Genomic DNA, 27,915 nt, shown 5'->3' with positions numbered 1-27,915 from the left:
GCATTAATTCATCCACTTACAGACACAGCGTTTATAGAGAGTGGATACTGGGCAATCTTAAGTTTTGGGTTTGACCAGGTGCAGCTTTTTGTATATTTTTCTGCTATCAGCTGCTTGAGAGGTGTAAATTCATACACAAAATGCCCCCACAGACCTCCTGTGTGCTTCCCCAGCATTTCTCTGCCCCAGTCATGACCTCCTGGTTTCCCCCCGAGGTCAGTGTCGCCCTGGGGGTCCCTCTCTGCTGCCAGGAGCTAACAGCCTGTGTAGGAGTGCAGGGCGGTTCTCATCCAAGGACATGATGAGTCCACCCAAAGGTTGTTGAGCCCAAAGGATAAACATGTAATAAAACCCAGAAATAACATGCTGTTGTCGAGTGTAAAAACCTTTCCTCAACATGCAGCAGGCTGTACTGGCCTCACCCAGAGGCTGCTGGCAAGAATTAAGTCTTGAAAGCCAGCCCACTAGTCACAGCCCAATCCACGGGGTGCTCACCCTATCAAAAAGATTTAAAAAAGCAACAGAAAATGTTAGCATATAAGCTTAAGACCCTTTATTGGGCCCTGACCAACTACTCAAAAGTCCACAGTAGAAACTCTCTGTAGATTAATGCATCCTTGCTTTTTTAAGGCCAGCTCAGATCTGTTCCAGGCTTAGCCTTTTCAATGCACTTCATCCTTCTACTCCATTCATCCTTGGACTTACAGAGAGGGCGGTTTGAATACCTGGAGTTCCTTACTGGAGCTATCTTATACCTTATTGTAACATGTCCTGAGGATATCAGAGCTCCACACCCTACAGATCTTTATTTAAAACTTCAACTTAAATAGAGACAAAGTGTCTCATATTAAAAAAATAAAAAATAGAAGAAGTATTATTTTTTCAAGGGAAACAGATACTGAAATATGCAGGCCTGCTTCCTTTGGGATTCACATTCTTCCTGGAAGCAAAAAGTATTGAAACTCTCATGGGATCTCCTGTTCTCATGAAATTCTGAGATTCATTTTCAGTCTCAAGTGGCTAAAACTAGATATGAAGTGGTTCAGATTAGCAGCCGGGCTTGGGGTACTTATTGAATTGTCCTCAGCTTGGTAAGCTTTGATGTTTGCTCATCAATGATACTGCTCTGCAGTACCAAGGATGTAGCTCTGTAATCATAGATTTAATTAAACTGAAAAGTACTTTGTTTTATACATTGGTGGGGGTTTTTTTCCCCTAAAGGATGAAATCTTCCCACGCATGAAACAAAACTGATGACATCAAGGATTAGACCTGATCTAAAGTCAATTACTGAGGTTTTGTGTTTGCATCCTCCCAAACTACCTGAAAAGAGCCTAGTACAAAAGCAGATAGCAAACTTTTCTAAAACAATTATGTGATGACTCCATCTCTCAGGCTGAAGGACTTTTCCCTCTTGTGAAAACAATGCTTCCAATGTAGAGCCCTGCAGCTGGTTGAACTGCTGCCTCTCAGAAACGCATGGATGAGAGGGCATAAATACGCTCTAGCAGTTGCAACATGGCTCTGCGCCCTGGAGAGAGACTTTATTTCCACTAGCTGGCTGCCAAAAGCCTCTCTCCTGTCAAAACACAACAGATGAATTCACAAATTCCAGATTTACGTTCCCTCACATTTGTGGGCAGGTGATCAACTGAAATCATCCCGCAATAGGCTAAATAATAACCTCCATGGCAGCCAACGCCTGAACTAAGTATCCTTGAGCTCTTTTCTTTCGCAGCCTTCGCTTCCCACATTAGTAATCAAATGGGCTAAGAGGCTCTGTGACTGGAGAATTAACTTCTGTGAGCCCACGGCAGCTTCCTATCCCTGCATGCCCAATGCATCAGAGGTGGCTTTTTATCTCACTTCTGTCTAGAAACTTGGTATGGGGGAGAGAAGAGTTCTTGTTCTTAGGGCAAAAGACAGTCTTCTGGATAGGGATTTCTTTCATTCTTTCCTTTGCCAAGAAAATGTTAAATATTTCATTAAAAGCTGAGCATTCCTAAACCACAAACTATTTCTTTCTTTTTGCTTGGTTGAAAAGACAAGATTTCTCATAGAAAATGAAATTGAGTCATATACCAAGTACACTTTCTGATCAGTCTTTCAGCAACAAATTCCTTCTTTCCTTCGAAAGATGGGGAACAGGCTGTACATTGCTCTGACTGCAAGTACGACTTCCCCATTTTTTTTCACAGTATCACTCCCATTTACTCCCCCATTTACTCCTATCATGAAGTCAGAAGCAAGAAATTCTCATTAGCCACCTTTACATTTAAAAGCACATTACACATCCTGTGTTGTCAAAACCATCCTCCTGAAAGCTGTCTTTCCTTCATCAGTCTTTACATTTAATGTCCCTCTCATTCTCTGACCTTAAGAGCTTCCATTCCTATCTCCAAAAGGCTGGAAAGAAAATTGCTCTTTCAAAAGACAAAGTGTGCACATTTTTCTTTTTCCCTAAGAATCAAATAGCACCAAGAGTGATCCTGCCATTCACTGCTCCATTTGCTGCTACAAAGCAGCTCCAAATGCTGTGTTTGCTTTTTCCTTTGGAGAAGCCCCCATGTACTCAGGCTATTACACCCCTCCTGCACAACGAAGTCAGAAACCAGGAGTGAGCCCACCAAAATGCAAGGTTTGCTCTCGCTTTTCTTCCATGGTGGAGCTCCTCAGTACTTTCAGGCTTTTGTGTTTCTCTTATCAGAGTGCAATGTTAATATTCAGGCAGAAGACTTTGGCTGAAGATTGCGGTGGAATGATTTTTGCCTTTAAAGTCCAGTTGTCAGCTGGTTAATTCTGACATGAAATGTGCATTTTCATCACTTAAATTTTTTCCTCCGAAAACAAGATGTGCTTTATGACCACTAAATCCTAATCACATTTCTGAAGACTTTATTCCAGACGGTTTACTATATTGTCTTTTAGTTGAAATCTTTCCACAGAATATCAGCTATGGGCAAACTAAATGCCTGATCACTACTTCTTAGAAATGTAAGAGATTAGATAGTAAGATATCTGGAGAGGAAGAAAATATCTAAATGCAATTATTTGAAATTATTTAAATTCTTTCAATTGCTTTCACCCCCACTTCCTTTTGAATAGCTCCTGACTACAGGAAATGAATTTCTTATCTGTAAATTGGGTTTCTGCAAAACAGATTTCCATACATCGGCTTATTTTGCATTTATACCAGGAGAAGATCTGCATTAAGTTTTGCATCCGGAGTGAAAAGTCCATCTGGGCTCTGCATGGACAGCAGCCCGTGACCAAGAGGACTTGTTTCCATCTGCGGTGATCTTATCTCAAAGCCACAAGGAAAAGATGCCAAGCTTGACTTGAGAGCCTGCTTCGCAGAATCCAGTTATTGGTAAAGAAATCCACTTTTCCTTCACTGAGGTATTTCATTATAACTGCAGTGCTGATTATTGTGTGTTTGCTGTGCTGCCCAATATCCCACGACTTCAGTGCGCTCCAGGCAAACCAGAGATATGGTCAGGGTCAGTGCAATCTTACTGTGTGACAACAGAAGGCAAGGGTAAGTCACTTTCTCTCATTTCAATCTAAATGCTAAGTGCACTCAGAACTAAAACTTCACATGTACACTTCTACTGAAGAGGTGTCAACAGGGATGAGAGGCATGGTGAGATTTAGTCAAGCCTGGCACTTCAGCAGGGTCTCAGAGTAGGAACGAGCACAACACCTTCCCTGCCTCCATGCTGCTCAGCCTGTTCCTCCCTTGCTTGGGTGCTAAATTCAGTGGCAAATTCAAAAAGCAGTCAATGTCTGCATTTTCCAAGATGAGAAGAGGAATCACAGCTAGCTGGAATCACTCCCCACTGAATATCTTTGGAAATTCGATATCCTTTCCCTATCAGATATCTTTGGAAGCATGTGAAAGTTACATAGCCCGCAGATCCAAGCTGCTACCCCATGGGTTGCTGGTGGGGCTGGCAGCTTTGTTTGGGCTGGCTGCTACAGATAGAGCATGCTTACATCTTCCTATTTGAGTTAATTGTTATTGATTTTTTCAAAAGTCAGTGCACACATGTAATACAATACACAGCCAATCAAACCAGCAACTGCAATAGCACAATAAAGAAGAACAAAATAAAATTCAAGAAGAAATAAACATAACCGGGAACCCTGGGAGATAGATACACGCAGGTACATCAATACCTATAATAGCAGAATTTGCTTATAGCGAAGTCCAATTAAAGGGAAAATGTCAGTGCCAGCTATGCAAGCGGGAGTTGGGCTGTGGCACTCCTTTGTAAGGGAGAGCTGCTGCGAACAAGAGGAGGCTGTAAGATGCAGTGTGCTCAAATGGGATTCCTAGCCAGGGGTGATGAGTGTGCCAGCAAGGGCACAGTAAAGGTGGTCCACAGTCATAGGGTGTGAAATCAGCATATATTCCTAGTTCTGTATTTAGGTATGTAAGTCATGCAGAAGTCTGGTTATGTGGTACATCTTTGCATTTGACTAATGAACACCAGGGCTATTTCCTCCCTGCCAGATTGCTCAGCTTCTGTTTCCCAAGCAGCGAAGTCCCCTGACAATGGTGCTGTATTTTTCATTATGATATTCTGCACATGCACTTTTACATGGAAACTTATTACTTTCTCCCTGAGGTTTTTGCTCTTCCCAGGCTTTTATTTCTTTTTGTCTTTTTAAAACTAGCTATGGCCTTCCATTCTCCCTCCTCTGCTCATATTTCTAGTCCTTCCTCACTCTACTGTCCCTACTTCCACTAAGATTTAGGTTTTGTTTCTGTGACCCATCACACACCATGCAACCCCAGTGTTTCACAACCTTTTGGTACATCTGTTTATGGAGTAGGCAGAGGTATTTCCCCTAACTGATGGATGAGAGGCTAAGGTGTTTCAAGCGTTGTGTGTTTAGATGCAGAGAAATCTGAGTCCAGTGCAGAGGTCATTGATTCAACTCTTTCATGGTCCTGGGTCTCTGCTGGGATCATAAAAAGGAGACCTGGAGCAGGTCACCAAAGTCTTGTGTAGTGGTGTCTTCATCCTCCACTCTCATCTTTCCTTGGCTCCTTCCTTCTTCCACAGGCTTTTGTTCTTCCTTTTGCAAAAAAAAAAAGTTGTTGTTCTTACCATCTTCACTCACTTCTTTTTCACTGCAGTTCTCCTTTATGCACTTACAATAAGAAGAACACGTATTTGTGAGCTGTTTAATTTCTCCCCTTTAAAGAAGATGTGCCAAGTGTGAAGAGGCCAATTGTTGGGTGGTACATTGGAGAAGGATTGATTGCTCAGAAGTAATACTTATGAGACCCCCAGAACAGAACTTTGACAAGATAAACTAATGCACTGGGCACACTCTTCTTTCACACAGGCAAAAAAAAAAAGGATTAGACACCAAGCCCACCTCCTCATTTATGTCAGACCTCCTGCTGTGTTGCAGAAGAGCATAGAGAAAGCAAAGTGATGTCAAGCCTTAGAGCATAAGCTTTAAGAGTGTTCTACTCAATTCTGTTCCACGTGAGATTTTGGTATAAGTGAGGAGGTAGGGTTGATGTGCTCTGGTGTTCAGGTAGGCAGTGAATACTGTGCTTGATCAGCTGTTTATGATTTTTGTCCTTGTTTCTATACCTTGTGAATCTGTAAACAGGATAGAGACAAAATGTCTTTTCAATGGGTAGCAGTTGAAAGGAAGAGAAATATTTCACATTTGAGTGAAAGAGACAGGAAGATCCTGTGATGCTTAACAATAGGTGCTCCCTATATAGCTTTGGTCTTGCTTTTCTCATACATACAAAGCTCACTGTAAGATCTGTGCATGAAAAGAAAAGTCCAAATGCAGCTGCATTGCATTGCATGGATTCTTCAGGGTCCCCAAGGGGCAGCCCCCACTTTTCAATAACAAATCACTGCCCAGGTGCTAGAAAACAGTTCTGGGAATGTGACCTGGCTCCATAAATCTCAAACATGAGTAAGGCCTTTCCCAGGAGTGGGAAGTCACTGAGATTTGTCCCTCAGGAAGCCCTGGAAGCTGAGGGACCACCCATTACTGAGAAGGGAATTGCTGCCTGGTCTGAAGAAGCAATAGGGAGAGGGAAGAATGTTTATTTCATGTTTTTTGTTCGTTGAGCTTTACTGGCCTGAACCTGAGTGTTGTGGATGGACTAAAGCAGGGCAGACAGCCCTTCATGGGCATGGCTTTAGCATTTGGTGTCTGTGGCTGGCAGGAGACAAGATTTGCCCACAGACGTTACAGAATTCCTATACTTTGCTCAAATTTGTCTCTCCAAAATCACAGTGTAATAATCCAAATTCCTCACTAAAGACTATAATAGAATGTATTTTAAAAGCAGCGCAATTTCACTGCAATATCTCCCCTAATAAGATGATTTAAGTTAGTTGTTGATGTAATAACTGCAGCCACAGATGGAGAGGACGAGGGCTCGGTGGAAGGCTTCAGAAGGGACTCAGTTGCTCCTGTCACGTACAGGGATAACAAGTTGATAACATTCCCAGAATTGACTTTGTTTCCGTCATCTAAAAGAAATCCCCTTGCCCATGATAAAGAGACTTAGGAGACCTCTGTATCAGATAATTACATTGTAACTGAGATAAGGATGTAATAAACTTAATCGCATGCTGCAAGTGAGACCCATCACAGAGGCAATGAAACTGTAGATGCTTGGGCTGCAAAAGCATGCAGGTCACCCTGGACAACTGTGTATTTTCTATGTGACTTTATGAAAGTTTTAATAGGACAACAGGATAATCTGTGCCCATCTGTGTGAGAATCTCCCTTACTGGAGGAGAGGGGTGTGAAGGAGCCACTTTCTCCCCTTGCCAACCTGCAAAGGGCATTGTCCCTGCATCTACCTGAGCCCAACTCACCTCCTGTGTGTTGGGACAGTGGAACAGGCTGCAGAATCAGTGATACACCCAGCTGACTGCACCAACATCTCACTACAGAAGGCATTTGGAAATCCTTGTACCTTTGCTTCGGGAAAATAGCCAAGGAAGGACACCTTACAGCTTAACAACCTGCTGTGCCAGGAGATGAATTTTGAGCCTGGGCAAGGTGCACGGACCTGCATTTCACTTTTCTGCCACAAGCTCCTGTGAAGCTGTGGGCACTCTCTCTGCTATTTCCAGCCATAAAACATAATAGTGCCTCTTTCCTACCTCCCAGGCATGCTGTGAGGATAAGCATGCTGCAGAGATGGCAGCTACTCAAGCACGGTGGTAGCTGCGAGGGACAGGTGGAGGGGGGACGTAGGAGCATCAGAGATAGAGAGCTGTGGGCACAGATGTCTGTGTGTTGTCCCGTGGGCTGGTTGTGCACCCCGTGTGTTCAGACTCGATAGACACAGACACACACAAGCTAAACGTGGGCTGTCTGGTTATCTGCCCCATGGTGGCTTTATGGGCACCACCCGCACAACCTACTCAGATAAGGGCAGCACATAAGGCAGCTTCTCAGCTCGTCTTTGGAATATAACAAAATGAGGGATAAAGCTCTTCAACATTTTTGCTTTTCCCACTTTTGATGCGTTTCCTATTTTAAAAGCAAGGCTTGTTTTTTTCTTTTCTTTTCACAAAATAAATTATGTACTCCCTCTAGTGTCAGAAAGAGTATATGGGCTTAAACCACTTTTGATCAAGTGCTGCTATAAATGTTAAAGTAAGGTTCAATATCATTTCTCCACATTTCAAGATTAGTAAGTTATAGCGATAGGTAGAATTAACAACAGCTCCAAATGCTGCTGTTCTGCCTCCTCAGTGCTGCAGCCATAGAAAAGAAATACATTATTAAGCAGCAAAATAAAATGACTGCTTGTCGAATTTGTAAAGGCAGGTCTCTGATTAGTGCTTTTTGTCACCCTTTTTAATTCTAGTTCCAAACCGCTGCTTTGAAAGGAAATGTATGAAAAGCCAAATTGCACAACAGAGATGTGCCAAAGGGGAGAGCTAGAATGGGAAGAAAATCCAGGAAAGGTCTGCTGAAATTCAGCAGAGAAGAACAAGAGAGTTTTCTCAGTGCCTTGGGGTCAGTTGCAGGTGCATGGGCTTTCCCAGATCTTCTTTTACTGTAAATTGCAAGCATTTGGAGCACGGTTCCTGTGGCTCTTAGAGTACTCTGAGCAACCATTTGGGGCAGCAAGCCCACCTGCTGGAACCATTCAGCTGCAGAAGGTACAATGTGCTTCCTGTCCCAGCTTTCCATAAGCAGCACTGGGTCTTCCAATAAGCTCAGAGGAAGGGGTAGGCGAGACAGCACTGCTGTCTCTCAGCAGCAAGAGGCCAAGCAGAATGTCAGATGTCCACTGGGGTTTTCTTCCTTGATGCAGGCTGTTTTTAAAACATGTCTAGAGGAAACACCCTCTGTTTTCCACTAATTGGAAAAAATGAATGGTCCTGGCAGCTGGCTGCCTGCAGAGATGCTGACCTCCCTGCAAGTAAGGTTGCAGATGCACAGATCAGTACGTGTGCAGTGGCAGGTGGAGGTGGAAAGCACAGGAGGAAAGCCTGCTCCAGGGGAGCTTCAGCCTCAGCTCCTGGCCCTGGTGAGCGCTTCAGTGTTGAGGCCCAGACAGGCACTTCTACAACGAGGTGGTGAGTCTGGATGTCAGCCACTGCTGACCATTCACAAACAAAGCTCCTTTTCTCCAGCCACCTGACCACTGATTATATGTGTCTAATTTTATCCAGCCACTTTGAAAGAACTATCATTACCTCTCGCCTAATCCTCGCTCTGGACATCCTGCTCTGGGCTGGCAGAACATCGGCAGCGCAGGGGATGCTTCAGACACGTATGGTGCAAGAACAGAGCTGTGGAGGGCCGGGTTGGGTGCCACATCCCTGGAGACACACAGTGGCCCCAGGTAGGCCTGCAGGAAGATCAGGAGGTGCAACAGTGCTCATTTGGAACAACCACACCTTCTATACAGCTCTCAGCAGCTTCCAAGCCCAGCCTTGGGGAACTAAAAGTAAACCACAGACTCTGATGCTGTTGATTTCCTAAAAATATACAAGGCTGTGCCCTGAAAATTGTGTCATAGTACAGCCTGCCTATCTCCTCAGCAGAGACGCTCCAAGCACAATGCTCTGCAGCCCCCTCCACACATCATGAGGAGGTGCCACCCACTTTTTAAGGGAGGGGGAGAACACCCTCTGCTGTTTTTCTCTTCAGAGTGACAACAGCCAAAGCTCGGCCACTGGAAAATCTTCTGAATTCCTAGAAAAACATTACTGCAGTTTGGCCTGTTCAGAAGACTCTCCTGCCTACTCTTCCCCTGCTTGCTACAGGCAGGATGCATGTTGGACCATGCAGCAAGCAGGACAAAATGTCCTTTTCCCGAAGACGGAAGTGAGGAGTGATTTCTTTACCACAACCCCACCTCCCTTCAGCAGGCACTTGGCCCTTGAGTGTTCTCTCTTTCAGTGCTTTCTTATTCCCCTAGTGATACACCCCAACTTGTTATTCAAGCTGCATACAATGCCGCCTGAGTGTGTGCCTTTTTGCACCTTCCTGCTGCTGTCTCCCTGCCACACGGTCACACGTTTTCAGCTGAAGCTATGCTGCCCACACTGGCTGATGCAAGCCTGCAGGCCCCCTCCAGCTGTAGGGGTGAGTTTGTACCACCCTATCTTGCCACGTTTTGGGTGGTGGTATCTCCTGCTTTAACTACCATCAGACATCATGCAGATGCTCGTAGGCTCCTTTATGTTTAGTACAGCTGGTGTATGTTTCAGTAAAGCTTAACCAGTTCTTAGCAGTACTGAGGTTGTTTTAAATTTTATTCTAGGATTTTCTTCTCTTTCACTCAATAAATGACAAAACTAGTCAAAGAGCTGTAAAATACTACATTTTGCAGCTATGGCACTTGGTCCAGGTCCAACAAACAGCTGTGCAAGCTTATGTCAAAGACACTTTAATGCATATCCATAATCTTATTGGCAGTAACTTGGTGGGACGAACTTGGCAGAATGAGGGTCTCAGCATGAGACTAGAAAGTAATCTGCCTCGCTGTGCCAGGAATATCATATCTAACAGTACCATCCCTTACCTCCAGTAATTCACTGACACTTAGGGAGACATTTATGAGAAAACAATATCCAATGGAGACCATCAACATTTTTCCAAATACTTCAAGATGATTCACAGGATTCACATCATCAAGACCCTGAGGAACAATGAGGGTCAGGAATGCTTGGTGGTGCACAGCTACAGGCTCAGAGGTAACAGCCAGAACGTGCAACAAGAGAAACTCTGTTTAGATATAAGTATTAGGTTTTACTTTATCCCGAGCACGGTCAAAAACTGGAGCAGTTGTGCAATGTAGGTAATGGAGATATTCCAAACTCAGCTGGAAAAGGCCTCAAGACACCTTATCTATCTGAATCCTCTTTGAAAAGATTAGATGAGATGACATCCAACGGTCTCCTCTGACTAAAATGATGCTCTTATTCTGTGATTACATGCAATGAAATTATACAGACACCTTCCAGGTACTGTGGTGAATGCTTCGTGTTGTGTGGACATTAAAAGCCTTAACTAAAGCCTTAACTAACATCTCAGTGCATTTGCCTGTTCCCCCTGATGTTCAGCCTTTTACACTGCTGTTTTCCAACATGCAGAGGTGTCATGCCCATGTAAAAAATAACTCTTCTGTTATTGCCCCACTAGAGGGTGCTTTAGCAATATAAATCCTGAATACTTGATTCAATACTTCACAACAGTCATCAAACTAGAGAACTACTTCGCATACTGAAGCCTACCAATTCTTTGGAGACACTCTGAAAAACTGTGCGATAAAGAATCCAGGATGATGCATTTATGCTTGTGTGATAAGCATGCGAACAACACAAATAAATAGAAAATCACAGAAAAGAATCATAGAATCTTTTGAGTTGAAAGGGACTTTTGAAAGACATCTGTTCCAACTCCCCTGCAATGAACAAGGACATCTACAGCTGGATCAGGCTGCTCAGAGCCCTGTCCAGCCAGACCTTGAACGTCTCCAGGGATGGGGCTTCCACCACCACTCTGTGCATTCTGCCAGAAGCCTTTAAGGGTCTCTTCCAACTCAAACAATTCTATGATTCTACAATTTTATTATCCTAGATACACAGGAGCAGAAAAAAGTTAGCTCTTGTCATAGGAGTGGTTGCAGATGTCATGGACAATCTTTTCATGCTATGAAAAGGTGTGGTGTGTCACACAGGCAGATTTTTTGCTGATGCTGTTTTACCCAAGATCTTTTACTTACCATTATCTCCTCAGCTGCTCAAACTCAACAGTGACCTGACATTTATCATCAAGCACATATGCAAGCAGTGGCTGAGGGATTATTCAGGTTCATTCTACTGTAGCTTTTGAAATGCATGACAGCAAGGTAATAAACCTGTAGGCAGTTTTACTGTAAGCTACAAATCTGTCATTTAGCCCCACAAGCAAAGCAGTTGTCTACCGCCACATGGTAGCCCTGCCTTCAGCAGTAAGAAGCCAACAAAAAGCAACCTTGGTTATGGACAGTTGTGAAAGCTTGTTCAAAATTGAACACATAAATATATATATATATATAATATATATGTGTATTTATGTATCTGTGTGTTAGAGAAATGCAAAGAGATGGGTTTTGCAGAAGAACCTACTGTAGGTAAGTAAAATCCCACTGGAAATCTTGGAGGGAAATAAGTTTCCAGTATTTGTCCTTGTCTTGAAGAAAGTATGTGGAGGACAGAAGTGTAAAATTCCATCCTTGGGCAGGAAGGCTGTAAGGCTTGGCCACAACCCAGTATCACCACCAGCAGCTCTTCTATCTCAAGAGAGGGAAGGAAGAAAAGAAGGAAGCTCCCTAAACCTCATGCTGCTATGGGCATATATAAAGGATAATAGCGGAGGGATACAGCTATAAAAGCTCTGGACCAAAACAAAATATAGCTCCCTGTAGATAAGGGTAAACAGGTAATATTAATACTTGGAATATATGGATATGACTAAGGCAACAGTCGTCCAGACATGTAATGAGGCAGGAAAATCATCTACTGATTATATCATGAAAAGTATAATCAGTTGTCACTAAAAGGGCCACCTGGGATCAGGCAGTCAACACAGTTAACATCAGCAGCTGAAAGCAAGGACTCAGGCTGCAGCCAGGAACGGGCATTCTGCCAGTGCTCATGCATCCAGAGGCCCTCAGACCCGGCTGTCCAGAAGCACTAAGCAGTGTGCCGGGTTCTGGCTGCAGTTGTTAGTCAAGGGAGTACTGCTCGAGCCGTGCACTCTTGCTGATATGTTCCCATGAAGAAAAGGCCATTTTTCAGCCTAGACAAAGCTCCCAGTCCATCTCCCAGCTGGGCTGTGCCCAGCGGAGCAGAGGTGATGGCGCAGGGACCAATGGCTTCAGGCTTTGCTGGAAAGTCACCCTGCAAATGAAGCCCAGAGCTGCCTGTGGCTGTTCTGCAGAGCTTGAGTAATAAAAGAGGTTTTACCGCAGAGTGGTGTTGATGCCATTGCTTTCCCTTAAAAGGGGGAGAGAAAGAGGGGCAACAAAATTATTGAATAGTCAGCTCCTTTTCCAAATTTGGAGGGAATAATCAAACAACTAATAACCAACTGAAGAAGATAAATAACAGACAATGTGGGTTTTTTAGGAATTAAGCATGGCAAATTCAATTCTTCCTAGGGTAACAAGCCATGTCAATTTTGAGACCGCACTGTCCCAGCTTTAGTACCCCCACTGTCAATAGCCTGTCTATTCTGGCCTGGTACAACAAACTCATAAAAGGGAGTGAAATGTGTGCTAGCAGACATTTATGAGTGGCATACAGGTGGCTAGGGAACACATACTTAGACCATAGCTATCAGTAGCTCCCAAACGGAAGGAATGTGTCGAGTGAGGTCTGTCCTCAATCCAGTATTATTCAATATTTTCATTAATGACTTGTATGATGAATTAAAAAGCATACTTTATTAAATTTTCAAGCAACACCAACGCTGGAAGGGCTGCAAGCACGGAGGAGCACAGAACGAGAATTTAAAACATTCTTGACAAATTAGGAAAATGGCCTGAAAGTAATAGGCAAAAATTCAATAAGGGCACGCAAATCTCTACATTTATTTCTTCAAATGCAGGATGGAAAATGCCTGGCTAGGCAGCAATACTTCAGTAGAGCACTGAGCTTTTCAGTGAATCGCAAACTGATTATGAGTCAACAACATCACATGGTTGCAAAATAAGCAAACAGCATCCTGGTGTACCTGAGGAAGAGTTCTGCCTCTGAGCCAGATGAAAAAAGGTCTGTCTGTAAGTGGCAATAATAAGTATTCAATGTGGGACAGCACCGGTGATAAGAAGTCCTGGCCAACTGCAGAAGGACTGGAGGAAAATTGTGAGGGTGAAAAGAAGTCTGTAAAGCATGACCTACGTTATTAGAAGGAGGGGAAAAAAAGGGGCCATTTAGTACAGAGAAGAGAAGGCTGAAGAGTTGGACACAGAAGATCATGAAGTTCAACAAGGGTAACCACATAGTCCTGCATCTGGGAGGGGGGATAACTCCACACACCAGTACTGACCTACTGGAAAGCAGACCTGCCTTGGTGAGCTCTCACAGTCAAGGAGAAGTTGGAAGGTAAGTGGAAGGGCAGGAACTTGTTTAACACTCTGGTGAAGCTTAACCTGCCTCTCATCTTTGAAGGTGCTTGTTCCTGACTGCACAAGGGGCACCTTCCAGGATAGAAATGTCCAAGAAAACTTTTCACTAAGTGCTGAGTCTTTCCCCTATACTGCTTGTCCTGTTTGAGGAAAGGCTAGTGGAACAACCGTATTTTGCAACCAGATGATAATTTCACATGCATAATTATCTATCAAGATACCATATGTCCTGTCTTGCCTCTGGAAACAGGAAGAATTCTACCTTTTTTAATTTCAGCTTGCTAATGTAATCCCATCTGATCAGAAAATAACTCCTTCCCATTATTGATCTTATTTCCTATCAGTATTTTCTTCATTAAATGGATCTACTTTAAAACATTCACTTAAAGCACCTGCCATTCAGTAACCAAAAAACTACGTTGGTCAAACTCTGCCAACATCGCAAAAAACACTGCAGCCTCCCAAATCAGAGACCACTGTAATTAGCCTGAGGAGTTGACTGCGAGTGATGAAATTACCACATCTTAAAGCCTGATTTCCTGTCAGCTGAACCACAGCACAGCCTATTTGGTCTAAATAATTTCATACACAAGTAGATTATCTCCTAATTCATTTTGTTACACAGGCAGATGAAGTAGCCAACTCATCTGTGGGAAATTCTTAACATAAAGCAGTTCAATCATATGATAGGTTCAGCTTTACCAGGGACAAAGAGAGCAGAAAGTGATCTGATAGGGACCTTTGGGATGTGATCAAAGAATCCAGGGGTTCCTAGAGGAGACCCAAAGGGTGCTGTGGTTTGTAGAGGGACCTCTCCCAGGGCAGTTGGGCAGGGGTACATGAAGTACCCCGGTGTCTGAGACGCTGTGGGGCAAGTGAGAGTGCAGGAGAGAGGTTCATTTTAGCTCCTTTAGTCAAGCACAGTAGGAACTGATCTGAAAGAGAGTCGCACATTTTGGAAGGGGGGATCCACCTCTGCCAGTGTCCTTCATCACTTCTGCACCCATTCCCAACCATGATAGGCTGTGGCCTCCCCTTTACCGGCAGGAGAGGATGTGCTGTGATTAGGTTCAGTTAGATCTGGGTATGACAACACCTTAACGAGAACAGAAATCACTGAATTCATTAAAGAGAGCTCAAAATAATGCTTTGAATGTTGTTTAAATCTATATATTCTAATCCTTTTTGTACATGGAGATGCGTGTGGATCACGAGAGTCTACTGGTGTATGGCTGGATTAGGGTAGCACTATGCATAGTTTATAAACACATGGATTACCTCAGGGACCTTGAATATGCTCCCTACAAATGGAGGGAAATAACAGTTCTTCCACTGTTGCACACTGTGAGTGCAGCCTTTAAACGTGTAAAATGGTGAAATCATTGAAATATTTTGATAAATGGTGGATTAGTATTGAAATATTTAAGTTATTGGTGGCAATATTTTATAGGGATGTGTAAGTCGTGACCACTACTGAAGTGTGAAGAAAACAACATATGCCATTATTTTACCTTTTGTGTAAAGGGGAAAAAAAAAAAAAAAAGAACCAATTGTTTAACCATACTGCTGTATTTGATTGTGATTTCCATGCCTGTCAGATAACAGTTAGCAGGACTATTAAAGTGCATTAGCTCTCTGCTGGTGTTTAATGACAAACAGACACGGTCCATATTCATCAAGCAATTATTTATACCACAACCTTTTATAGAGCTGTGAATTACCCTTAGGACTTTTGCAGAGACTGATATTTCTAATAAACTGTTAATTTTGCTCCATGAATTGTTCACATTTTTAAGCTGGGAAACTAAAAACTGTGAAATTAAACCTACAGTGCAAGCTGTGTAAATGGGATCTATGAGATTAGGACACAGTTTCAGGTCACTCTAATGCAATAAAAGTGCATCATTACAACAGAAATTAGAGGTAGCTGCAGATATTAATATCTACACAATAGACTTCTATGCGAACAAGACAAAGAATGTGCACGCATTTCTACAGCCCTGCCACTGGGACAGGCCAGGAGATTGTCTCTACATCAGCTTTCTCATCACAGCTCCAGGGGCAGCAGTTCCATCGCACACTTTGCCCTTTGCCCTGCCAGCTCCCTGCCATCAGGATGATGCTGACATGCATGCTCCAAAGATGTCTCGTGTTAGCAACACATTTCTGCTGGGAATCAAACAATAAAAGGTAATTTGGGGGCTAGGCCAGGCACTTCTTAGTAAGGCCAAACGTCCTCTGCTGCTGATGGAGGTACAGTTCCAAAGAGGAGCATATGTTTCTGACACATCTGGCTCCTGTCACAGTGTGCATGTCCCAGATCAGAAACTTGGGCTTCCTTGGCTCTGCCAAGGAGCCTGATTTTACAAGGTAGTTCACAAACAATGTTACAGATGGGCATCTGGTGAGCTTATCAGGAGGGTCATGGAACTTAATTTCCTACATTAAGACACTTAAACACATTAAGAAAAATATCATCTGTCCCTAAATGACGGGACTATCTTTGCCTCATTTCCAAAGGTGACAGAGGCCCTGTAGGCTCCACCATCAGCCTGTGGAGTGGTATCTATCTCCTTTCACCTGGGTTTCCCTGAGGTCAGCCACTGAGTGCCAGCAAGAGCCTCCAAACTGCTGACTGCCACGAAATGCATTTGGTGCCTTACCCCATACACTGTGACCAAGCCATGTAGGAGCCCAAGTGCATCTGAGACTCAACCAACATCTGGTTTTAATGCTGGAACCACAGAAGGGACTGATGCTGGCTGTCGCAGTCATGGTGGTGATGCTTCCATACTTTTTTCTTCCTAAACGCAATTTCCTGCCCATAGAGGGTTGGATAATATACCAACATAATTAAAAACTGAGTACTTACTATTTAGCCAAAAGCATCAGAATGGATCTTTGGGTAATAAATTCTTACATTCCTCTATTAGGAGCCAAAACCATAAGAACAAGAAAATCCTTCTCCAGGACTAACATCTTTACTGCTACATTCAAGGCCAAAACAATTTTTTCAGGAACAAGGATCAACTCCCAGAAATGGAGTTCAGCAGAGAAACACTGATCTTACAGTTTCGAACAAGAACCTTATCATTTTGCGTTTCTCATGAATGCTTTATATCTTGACAATTTTCTCTTCCTCAGCAATATATACCACTGGAAAACTACGTCATTATGTGCTTTCTAAATGGATTTTCTTCTCAATACAGTATTGTCTTATAGCATATGACTTATTTAGCAAAATCCTTTAAATTTTGATGCAGAGCATTAAAATGTAGCTTATCTGTGGCTCACTCAGCAGAAACTCAATTCTTTTCTTACTTGTTGCCTTGTCACTATTGAGATTTCAGTCTCGGAATACACAGCATGGAACAGCAACAGGCACCAGGGTTTCCTGTGTGCTGAGCTGAAATAACAGCTAAATAACTAATTTTGATGCCAATAACTTCTTTTGACAAAAGTCTTTGATCCCCAAAAATGTGGTGTGAAGTAGGGCTCTTATTTTGTCTTGCTTGATGCCACCTAGCATCCTGGAAAAGGACGGAAGATCCTGATTCACCATATCATGCAAAGGCTAACTGTATTTTATCCACATTCATAAAGCAGCCTTCAAGGAGAAAGGTAACTGACGCAAAGCACCTATTCCATCTGCTCCTGTTCATATAATGGTTTCAGGATGGCATTTACTGGTGAGGTAGTGGCAGAGTTCGCTCTGACAACCACATTGCAAGCAACATGCGATCCCAAAAATAATGATTCAGAAATGTTTTTCCTTCCAGTGCATACACCAGGAAAAAATTAGAGAACTGTGATAAATACTGTAAAACCCAGCTGCTATGTTTTTCTGCTGCCCACAGAAAAAAAGTTATAATTGTGTCTTTTTTTTTCCCCCCCACAAAAGCACTTCTGTACAATCTTATAATGTCTCACAATCTAATTTTGTTTCAGGTCCCGTCTCCCAGGAAAGTACCAATAGGATCTCACTAGAGAGTACAGTATAGGGCCTATTTCTGTCAAAAAGAAAAATCCTAATACACTTTCAAGGCTGTGGTGATTCTAGTTTTGGGAAAGAAATTGAACAATTACAGTACATGCAGTTTTGGAGGTGAGTAACTGGAAAAGATTAATACTTTTGCCTTACAGTTAATGGAGTGGTACACTCCAGTTAAGAGTACGGTAAAAAGCAATTGTTTTGTGATTGCTTCTTGAAATACAGGACGAAGTGACAAAGAGGGAAAAGATTTCTCACTTTGAAATGACTGAGATGGATGAGGAAGTAAGTGTGGCTTCTTGCAACTTCAGCTGCTGATGCTATTTCTAAGTAACAGAGACTTTGTGGTCTTCCTGGTGGCATTCTTTAAATTGCCAACAGTATAGATGTTTGTGGACACAAATGTCAGTGTCTGTCTACCTAGAGCAACACAACTTTCCAGGAATTCTTTTTATGTATTTAGACATTTGCCATTCAGTTTTCACAGCAATTAATGAGCAAGCAGATAAGGACGCTGCTGGCTGCCTCTCTGCAGAGAAGCAGAGACTTCATGTTTACGCCTGCTGCTTACTATCTAAGGGCCACACTAACAACCAGCTGCAATCACAGCAGGAAAGAGTTGCTTTCAAAGCAGCCATGGCTGTTGAGTAACACACTGTCTTCCAGATAATTCAGCGATTGAATTATGTATTCTCTGAGCCAGGTTGTCATATAGATGTTTGGTTCTATGTTTCATAGGCCCAGAAGAGTCTTTCTTTTAGTAAATAGATGAGGGTGCAACCATGCAAAGAATCTTAAGGGGAGGTAAAGAAGACCAGTCTTTGAGCAGTAGGCACCCACCAGATGGCAGAAATGTCCCTGACAGACTGGCACCCAGAGTTCACCTATCCTGAAGACTGGTCAACCCAAGAGGAGATACACCCTTTATAACAGACATTTGATTAGCTACTCAGAGCCATATAAGAAGCAACAAGTCCCCACTGTTAATCAACATTAGCAGCAGCACAGCTTAAGGAATGACATGCTCTACATAATAAATGAAGCTGGAAAATGACGTGCATTGTCAGTACTGTTGAGAAAATTAGCATTTGTGCTGACTGGGCATTTTTGCAGAAGGAAAGCATGACCTTCCTGTGATCCAGCAACAGGCAAACATCTCATAGTAAAGTCAGAAAAGTACAGGAAAGGGGAAAAAAAAAACAACAACAAAGAAAACACTGAAGGCAGAACTATAGGATTTATAAGTGTGCTGACTTTGTATGAAGGACTGCTATTTCAAATGTACTGAATATCAGCCCTGAGAGAAAAGAAACAATACTAAATCTGTAAATTAGTATATAAATGTCATGGCTGATGTAGAGAATCATATGATCAACACAAAATGACCTGAGGGACTCACATATGCTTCACAAATGCCAGCTCTTGCAGTAGGTCTGTTACATGGAGGAATACCCTTACCTCTGTCCTGTAGCTGGGGCAGTGGAAGTCTCCAGAAGCAGTGGCCTGGAATCACATTGCTGACCATCAGGCACGTGACCGCCATGTCACCTGTGTAGACAGCTCCAAGTCAGACTTTTCAGTAGGAGAGATTCATGGTGATGATTTTCTTCATTAAAGCATCTCATTTATGTTCTTAAAGACATCTACTAAATCTCAACCTAAATGGCTTTCCAAAGCAATAGAATCATAGTGGTACTACAAAGAGGAGAACTCAGTAGTCTCTGACTCAAATAATTTGTTTGTGGTTATTTCTTTCGATGAAAAGCTTTCATTTTTTCCTTTTTTTTTTTTTCATAATCATGTTTCTCAGCAGAATACAAAGCTGACAGATATATTTGGCATTTAGTTCTCCTCTATCACTACTGTTGCAATTACTCATGCAAAATTAGAAGAATGATTTAAACATTTGCTGCTACCAATCTCTGAGTTTTTTCATGAAGTATTGGCTGTGAAGGATTGGTTTGTCAGAGAAAGCATAAGGATTGAGAAATGGTATTTTGCTTTTAGTTACTAACTTCAAATTAAATGGAAATGAATGGGGACTAGCCCCCGGTACACTTCAGATCTACTCATCTCAGACCTGCAGAGAAAATAAATACACCTCTGCTTCTTCTATCAAGAAGGCCACCTAAGCTAAGGCCAGGTACCATGACTTCAGCAACAAAGAGGGGAGCATCACTTCGAGCACAGACTACTTTGTGGCAGAGGATCTCTAGTGCTTTCCTGCTGTTGGCAAGGAGTTGCCCTGGAACCACTCGGCCTCTTCTTCTTTTATTAGGAGTAACTGTAGTGGTAATATGGAAGCAGGTACCTCAGGTTCCTCCTAAAATCCAATTTGGGGCATCATTTCTAAGCCTAACAAAAAAAAATTGATGGGAGGAGCATTAAAGCCAATTTAAAGCACAACAGAGCCTTCCAGGAACTTGCAGTAAAATACAAAACATCTCAGACAGATGCTCATATAGCTAGAGGTGCAACAGAGACGTAAAATGGGGATTGAGAATGCCTTATTCTCTTCAGTAAGGAAGGGGTTAAGTCTGGGCACGAGAGTGTGCTGCACTGCCACTTTCCCCTTTTACACAACCCACTTTTATTGCTTTGATACAGTTTTGTATGAGAGTGGTTTCTTCCACTTTCTGTTCCACCTTTAAAAGCACATTTTCCCTATCAAGGACTGAAGACTCTGGTTTAGAAACTGAAGCTTTCAAACAGCATAATATTTTCACAAATATATATAGTTCCTGTAAAAGGCAAGGGATTCGGTCTATTTTATAGGTTGAGAAATATACAAGCTTTAGGAATTGAAGTAGGCTGCGTAAGACGTATCACTTTCTAAAGACTTGATCCAAAAGTCACAGAAGTTAGGGAAAACCTTCAATCAGGTAGTCCATCTGGAAATCAAGACTAAATATTATTATTTCTAAAATATTCAGGAATAATTAAAATAATTAAAATGGATATTTTAAAATAATAATGAATAATTTGGAGACAATGAGAATATATAGGAATATCAGAATTACTCCAAAGATAATAAGTTCCTAAATTATACAACAAATATAATAATCTCTAAATAGGATGGTGCCTAGAGTCATTAATTACAGCCAGACACAACCATTGAGAAACTTCTTAAAAACCTCCCCAGCCTTGTCTGAGATTTTTTCCTCACTGGTGCAAATTATGTCCTGTTTTGGAGTAATTTTGTGGTTCACCAATTCATTTCATTTACACAGTTCAAGAGTCATTAAAAGCAAAAACATTTGAATGGAGTGCTTCATCCACAAGCAAAAAGCATCACACTCCATTTTCAGCCTCCTTGGCCATCTGGTCTCTCATCACCAGATCGTTTTTAATATTCACAGGCCACAGCCATAAGATCTCTATTCCCCCACTTGGGGAATAGAGAAAAATATAATTAATTACTGTGACTTGAACTACTTCTTTTCCACATGGAGGACACTGATTTTTTTAATTAACATTTTGTTTGATTGTTCTGAGGGGCAGGAGAGATTATTATCTGGACTTAATTACCAGCACTATCCCAACCAGAAATGTTTACAAATTGCTGAACTGATGCAATACCTTTGTCTGGTGTGCAAGTTTGTCACTCCTAATTAATGTTCCTTGGAAAAGGATGCCAAAACAAAGCTTACAACGGTAATGACACAGGCATTAGGCACTAACAGGGGATCACATAATTGCCTCTATAAAGCTGGTATGACAGAACACTGTGCTACTTTCTGCTCCTTTGCGACCAGCATTCACAAAGAAATTGCTCCATCAGAGAGCCAGATGGGAAAGAAGAGTGCGTGCGTATGCATGTACTGCAGAACATCAGCTCTGCAACAAAAAAGCCTTCAATGGGTAAACACAATGCATACAGGAGTCATCCTGGCACGCTCAGGAATTGCTCTGCACTGCTGTACCAAGGGGCCAAACTTCCCTTGCCTGTAAGGAGAGGCTGTGAACAGTCCCAGCTGGAGAAGAGGAGGTCTGGGGGGAATCTTCACAATATCCGTCAATAACTGCTATGAGGACAGAGCCAGGCTCTTTTCAGTGGTGGTCAGTGCCTGGACAAGACGCACTGGGCACAAACTGGAACACAGGAGGTTCCCCCTGACCATCTGGAAGCACTTCTTCAACATGTGGGTGACGGAGCACAGGCACAGGTAGCCCAGAGCTGGACATGGGCCTGGGCACCCTGCTCTGGGTGTCCCTGCTTGGGTGAGGTTGGGCCAGACAGACCAGAGGTCCGTGCTAGCCTAACCGCCCTTTGATTCTGTGAGAATTACACAATCATAGAATGGCTTGGGTTGCCCGGGAACTTAAAGGTCATCTAGTTCCAAGCCCCTGCCACGGACAGGGTTGCCAACCACTAAATCAGTCACTAGATCTGGTTGCCCAGGGCCTCATCCAACCAAGTATGCTGGTCAGTAGGCTGGCATAAACACCTGTGGCCAGCCAGGCCGCAGTGCCACCTTGCTACGCACCGTGTGAAGTTCTGCAGGCTGTGAAGGGGATTAACCTCCTCCAGTAGTGCTCTTTGCAGTCCTGTGCATTTATGGGCCCTCTGATGGGTGAAGAACGATCACTTCAGTGCTGAGCACCGGCCTTGTTGGATATCCAGTGAGACCAAGGCAGCAGCAAGGCCCCAGTCAGCCCTATCCCAGACCCTCTGTCTTCAGGGAGGTGGGCAGAGGCCATGTGGGGGTTTGAGGTGCCCTTAAGAGGCACAGCTGAAGTCAGGTGGGTTTCTTAATGAACCCCTGGCACAGCTTTAGTACAGCACTTCTGGAAAGAACTGATTAGACATGGTAACTTGATTTCAAGTACTAAGTTTAGACAATGATCTAAAGATAGCTACGGTTACAGGGCTCTGCGGCATATCAAAGTTAAGTAAGGCAGAAAGGATATTTTTGTTAACAATCAATATTATGACAAAGAGGTTAACCAGAAAGAGACTGACAAAGTGCTGTACAGCCCAATGGAGCAGCAATGTGGTTCGTAATCTGATTCCCTTCAAGGAAAGGGAACAAAATGATGAAGTGATCTTTGAAAATATTAAGATCTATGGTTTGCCTTCCTAGAATAATGGGATTGTTATTTTTTCCTACATATCATGAATATCCTCTCTGCCCCTTGAAAAACAGCTACTCAAAACTTTAAAGGTAAAGAATAAGAAACAGAAGTCATTAAGAGAGTACACCTGTGGGGAAGGGGAGGAAGGGAGGAGAATCCAAGGAATAAAAAGCTGGAAGCAGGTTGCTTTTTACAGCTTTTCTCCAGGACTGCTGAGCATTTGTCCCTTTTTGCTGCCAAACAAAACCTCCTCTTTGTGCCTGCAAGAATGGTGGAGGGGGAAAAGGTGAGATCCAGGCAAACAGGGCCACCATAAAGCAAGTAAAAGAAGCAAAAGACGATAAGACCAAACAGAACCTGAAGCATGTGAACCTTAATTACAAAATATATATACCATACATGTACATATGTAAGTATGCATGTGTAAATCCATATATGCATGTATAAAATTATGTTTGCATGCCTGCAAATCTACCCAAAATGATCAGTACTTAACACAAAATCCTGGTTAGAGATGTTGTTACGCAGCTCCATATATGGCAAAGTTACATGATAACAAAAATAGGGTTCCTGGCTTTTCTTAAAACCATTTAAGATACACATTTTTCTCAAAAAGAGATTTCTGTTTTTGTTGGCTCTCTGATTCACTGTTCTGATATTGTGGCGGATGACTTCATTAGCACAAATCGGCCATGTTTTCTCTTATTATGCTCTAAACCAGCTGTCTCCATGTTGCGTTTAAGCTGATCAATAGGCAATCATCTTTGTTTACAACCCTCTCACCTGGTTTCACCTAGTGTTTGTTCGCTCTAGTGGAAGAATACATGCACACCTCTCTCCACTGTTGTTTTTTAATGCCTGTTTACTACATTGTTAAAGGTAGTCACAAGATGATTTGCTTAGATTCCCTCTAGACTACTACAGCTCTGGCAAGCTGAGCTCCTGCATAACCCCTCTCTGCTTTTCCACTGTGGAAAACGTGCACAGCTCAGCAGGGGCAAACCCTTCAGCATGCTTCTGTCTCAATTCAGAAGAGTAGCTTTGGTTACTGTGCCATGAGGGTACCAGTGAGCCCCTTGTCACCCCTGGCCATAGCCATACCCTGAGGAGGCAGCTAGGAGCTTGCTGCACATTTCCCACGCAATACATACAAAACAGCATACCTGAAGGATTGCTGCAGGAGGGCTGTGGGCTGCTTCACCTCACGGCAGCACATTCATCTCTCCTCCACTTACACCAGATTAGCTTAAATAGCATCAGCTGTGGGAAGTGACCTGCCCCAGTTCTATCAAAGGAAGTAGAGAACCCATCCTGTGCAAGGGTAGGGTTGTTTTCCTGGGTTACTAGCATGTGCCTGGATTTCAGCAGATTTAAATAGTGCTTTGTGGATGGATTTGATGGAAATCATGCTGATTTAGGTTTCATCCAGATGTTCACGATCTGGAAGTGTGCTTTAAACAAAAAGAAACCTGTCAGTATAGCAACTGCAGCAGGTTCTCAGCAGCACCTGGAGGCTTTTATTTCCTAACCTGGGCCATAGCTTTAACTAACTGAAAGTGAGCTGTAATTCTGATGCTGCACTGTGATTCACGTACGTTTTACTAAAACAACCTATTTGCCTTTTGGATTGCAGCTCCTGGTTTTGTTTCTTTCCATTCATTTTTCTTCTATCTTCTTATTTTTCCTTTCCTTTGCTGCATTCCCTCCTCAGCGTCTCACTGCAGGAGTGCTGTGCCAGTTATCTAATAAAATTCTGGCAGAAATTCAATCACACCATGCACATCATCTAAAAAAAATAATCTCAATTGTGACTGAAAAGCCAGAAATTTGGTTATCCCGACAGCAAATATCAGATTTCTTTCTGTTAATATTCTTGCCTTCAGAAGGGAGTGGGAAAGGACACAAAGGCTGTTTGGGAAAATGCAATTATTCAAATATATTTATAAAAGACAGATCTTTCCCCCCACCACCCACCTCCTGGAAAACAAAGCATCTCGAGCTCAGCTTGTCAGTACCACAGTCACTGCTGACAGTGCAGATTACCGCTGTGGAACCTGAAGCTGTTTTAAGGAGTTCTGCTCAAAAGCCCGAAATAGCTGGCAGCTGGCGTCACCCGCTGCAGGGGGCTGAGCAGCAGCAGTGAATGGAGGCAGCCCAAGGCTCACAGGTGGGGCTGTGCTGCAACGGGCACCGGTGTGTTTGCTCCAGAGACAGTGGTACACTCTAATATTTAATCACAGACAGACTGCAGGTTGTATTTTCAGCTTATTTCAAGGAAAACAGCTTAAGTAGACCCAAAGGGGACTTCAGAATGGTGCAGCTATTGGCTGTGACAGCTTCCTGACACCACAGAGGTTTTTTCCTGGCCATACGTGCCTCCGGGTAGCCCTGAGCAGAGGACTGCCTCGAGATAGCCCTGCTTGGGACCGCTGGGACCAGAGCATGGCACATCCAGCACAATACGTGGCCCCAGGCCACGGGTGGGTGGTTTTGTGATCAGTGGAAGCGCTCGTGGTGCTCACGCGGCGTGGCTGTTGGTGGAGGGGAGAGGCTCGCAGCATTTGTTCAGCACAGCTCCAGCATGGGGACTGAAGGCAGCTTCTCTGCAAAATGTACAGCTGTTAAGAAAATGTCAGAAAATGACAGCTCGGTGACCACATTTTTCAGTCTTAACTGGCAAGTGAAAAGAAACATTAATTGTGTGTTTATGTCATCGCCTCCCACATCTGACTGTTGCAGAATGCAGCTTAAGGTGGCATTAAAATGTAAGGTGGGTGTTATAATTTGCCTGAAGTACTTTAGCAGTTTTTAGTTTTTGTTCCAAAAGTGATCTGAAAATTCTATCTGCCATTCTACCCATGTCCCTATAAATCACCTACATCCTCTGCTATGGAGCGCGGGAGCGCGCAGCCCCATGATCTGCACAGCGTTCACAGCAGTGACAGTGCCTTAGCGCGTGATCATAGAATCATAGAATGGCCTGGGTTGAAAAAGGACCATAATGATCACGTAGTTTCAACCCCTCTGCTATGTGCAGGGTCGCCAACCACCAGACCAGGCTGCCCAGAGCCACATCCAGCCTGGCCTTGAATGCCTCCAGGAATGGGGCATCCATGATGCTTGCTGGTCTGTGTACGGAGCTCATCAAAAAGCAGGAATTTGCTTGATTCTCCTAAAGGAGTCATGTTTCTGCTCTCCTGGCTTAAATTAGTAGGAACCTGGATGTTTTTTGCTGCCTCGAAATAGTTCTTCCCAGGCCTGAGTGTGGCTGTACCTCTGCCCACAGCACCAGGATGCTGTGGCTGAGCAGCCCAACGCTGCCAGAGCCACCCCGAGTGTTGGAGGGTGCCCAGAGCAGCTCACAGCAAACCGAGTGCCACCAAGCTGTTTTCCCCATGTGAATCATCACTCCTGACTGGGCCCAGATGTAGGAAACAGCTGTGGCTGCAAAGCAGAAAACTTAATAGGCCGAGGCACTCTTCACTGTGTTTCCCTCAGAGCTTTTCTCTGAACAGCAGAGAAGAAATGTCCCATTCCTTTCTTGAGGGGTGTAAGCAAAGTGAGTAAATCTGCCAAAATATGCCATCTGCTCCCTGAGCAGTGAGGTATAACCCAGATCCTGTTAGCATCACTTACAGTAATGTCACCAGCAAAAATGCTCAGGTTAAGCTCCAGGCTGTGTGAACAGAGTGTATTTTTTGTCCAAACAGGCAGGTGGTAACGGGGGAATTTGCAAACATCCTGTTTCATTTAATCATAAAGACAATTAAATCCAATTATCTAGTGCCAATATATACTCCTCACTGCACAGAGACAGGGAGAGGGTTTTCCCCAAGGATCCTCGGGTGCTGCCTGTCAGTGCTGGGCCAGCTGAATGATGGGCATCTATTACAGCCATGTCAAATGGTGCCAAATTTGCTTTTGGTTTCCTTCTAGGCTGCATTTCACCACTTCATTGACTGTGTGGGAGCCATATCCTCTCTGACAGTTCCGCAGCAAGTGAGCCACAGGTCTGTGGTCTCTCATTAAACAATTCCCACCCCAGGAAATGCCACGTCACTTCTATGTTTCACCCGGTCTCTCTGAAATCTCCCCACCTGCAGCCCCTGGGGGCTCAGGTCCATGAACTGCTGAGTGCTGCCCATCCCTGGTAAAATTTTAAAGGGACCGATACGTAAGTGAAATTTCAGTCTGTCATCCTTGAAACTGGAAGACCTAAGAGGCTAAGAGGCTCTTCTCAAGAATACCTAAACCCACTCCATCAGGGGAGGTGTTTTGAGAAGGGTTAAAGCCTTTAGGCTTGCACAGGAGGTCTCACAGCATGCAGTGCAGTTCCATACCCATTAGGGTTCAGAAGAATGCTGAGTATTTGAAGGCATGTAAAGTGATCATAAAGCACCTTTTACATGCCAGTACAGACCATTATTTGGAAGCATCTCTTCATCACAAATGTGTTCCCAGTGCCATTTATGTTACAGCACGGTGAGAGGTCAGCTTTATACTTCATACACCTCTCCTGAGCTATATTTTTCAAGTCAGCATTTATTACAGCAGAGGTGGGAAGAAAGTTTTACATTGAGCCTGCACTGGATTAAAGAAATCTCTCTGCTTATCTAGACAGAGAGAATTGCCACAAGTCTCACAAATGGTCTACTGAGTTTCATACTGTGGCTCTGATAGTGGGCTACACTAAATAGGCTCAGAGGCATAAACTCCCTGAGGTGTACCAATATGTTTTTACATCCTCTTGCTGATTCACTGAATGATCCCACTGGGGTTGTATTCTTTACTTTGTTGTACAAAATTATTTTAGTAAACAAAACAGTAACATGAAGGAAGAAAAAGAGAAAAAATCCCATTACTTCATGTATCATCTTAGCATGGAAACCAGCTGCATGAGACCCAAGAAGAAAGAACTGCTTTTTACAGAGCCCATGTACTGATTATGTGGGGTGCTGTGCCTTTGGCTTATGTGCTTTTCACTACAGCTTTTCTGGTGACTTTTACTCCCACGGTGTAGGTTAGGACGGTCCAAAAGCTCCAGGGATCTAAGATGTGAGAACAGGAGCTGCTAGCAGCAGTGCTGACAAGCTGTAGGGATCCAGCAGCGGTCTCACTTTGGACACCAAAAGTCCCAGCTTGGCCAAATGAGAAGTCCCGGAGAGGTGAGGGCTGTGCACAGCTTTCTCCCTTGTGCTGGCATGGATTT

The 27,915-nt window shown here is 43.4% G+C and overlaps 1 long non-coding RNA gene across 1 annotated transcript; it reads right to left on the bottom strand.

Annotated features, from left to right (window-relative positions):
* Window positions 1-787: 787 nt before the first annotated feature.
* On the bottom strand, window positions 788-22,498 carry LOC121110125. Its single transcript, XR_005858023.1, has 3 exons — window positions 21,210-22,498; window positions 19,089-19,178; window positions 788-5,085 (listed from the first exon to the last, which is right to left on the bottom strand). It is a non-coding gene; the product is annotated as an uncharacterized LOC121110125 (long non-coding RNA).
* Window positions 22,499-27,915: the final 5,417 nt, after the last annotated feature.

The sequence above is a fragment of the Gallus gallus genome, chromosome 2 (assembly GCF_016699485.2).
Source record: "Gallus gallus isolate bGalGal1 chromosome 2, bGalGal1.mat.broiler.GRCg7b, whole genome shotgun sequence".
NCBI lineage: Eukaryota > Metazoa > Chordata > Aves > Galliformes > Phasianidae > Gallus > Gallus gallus.
Note: the sequence above shows the minus strand (reverse complement) of the source record. Positions and strands in the feature narration are given on the sequence as shown.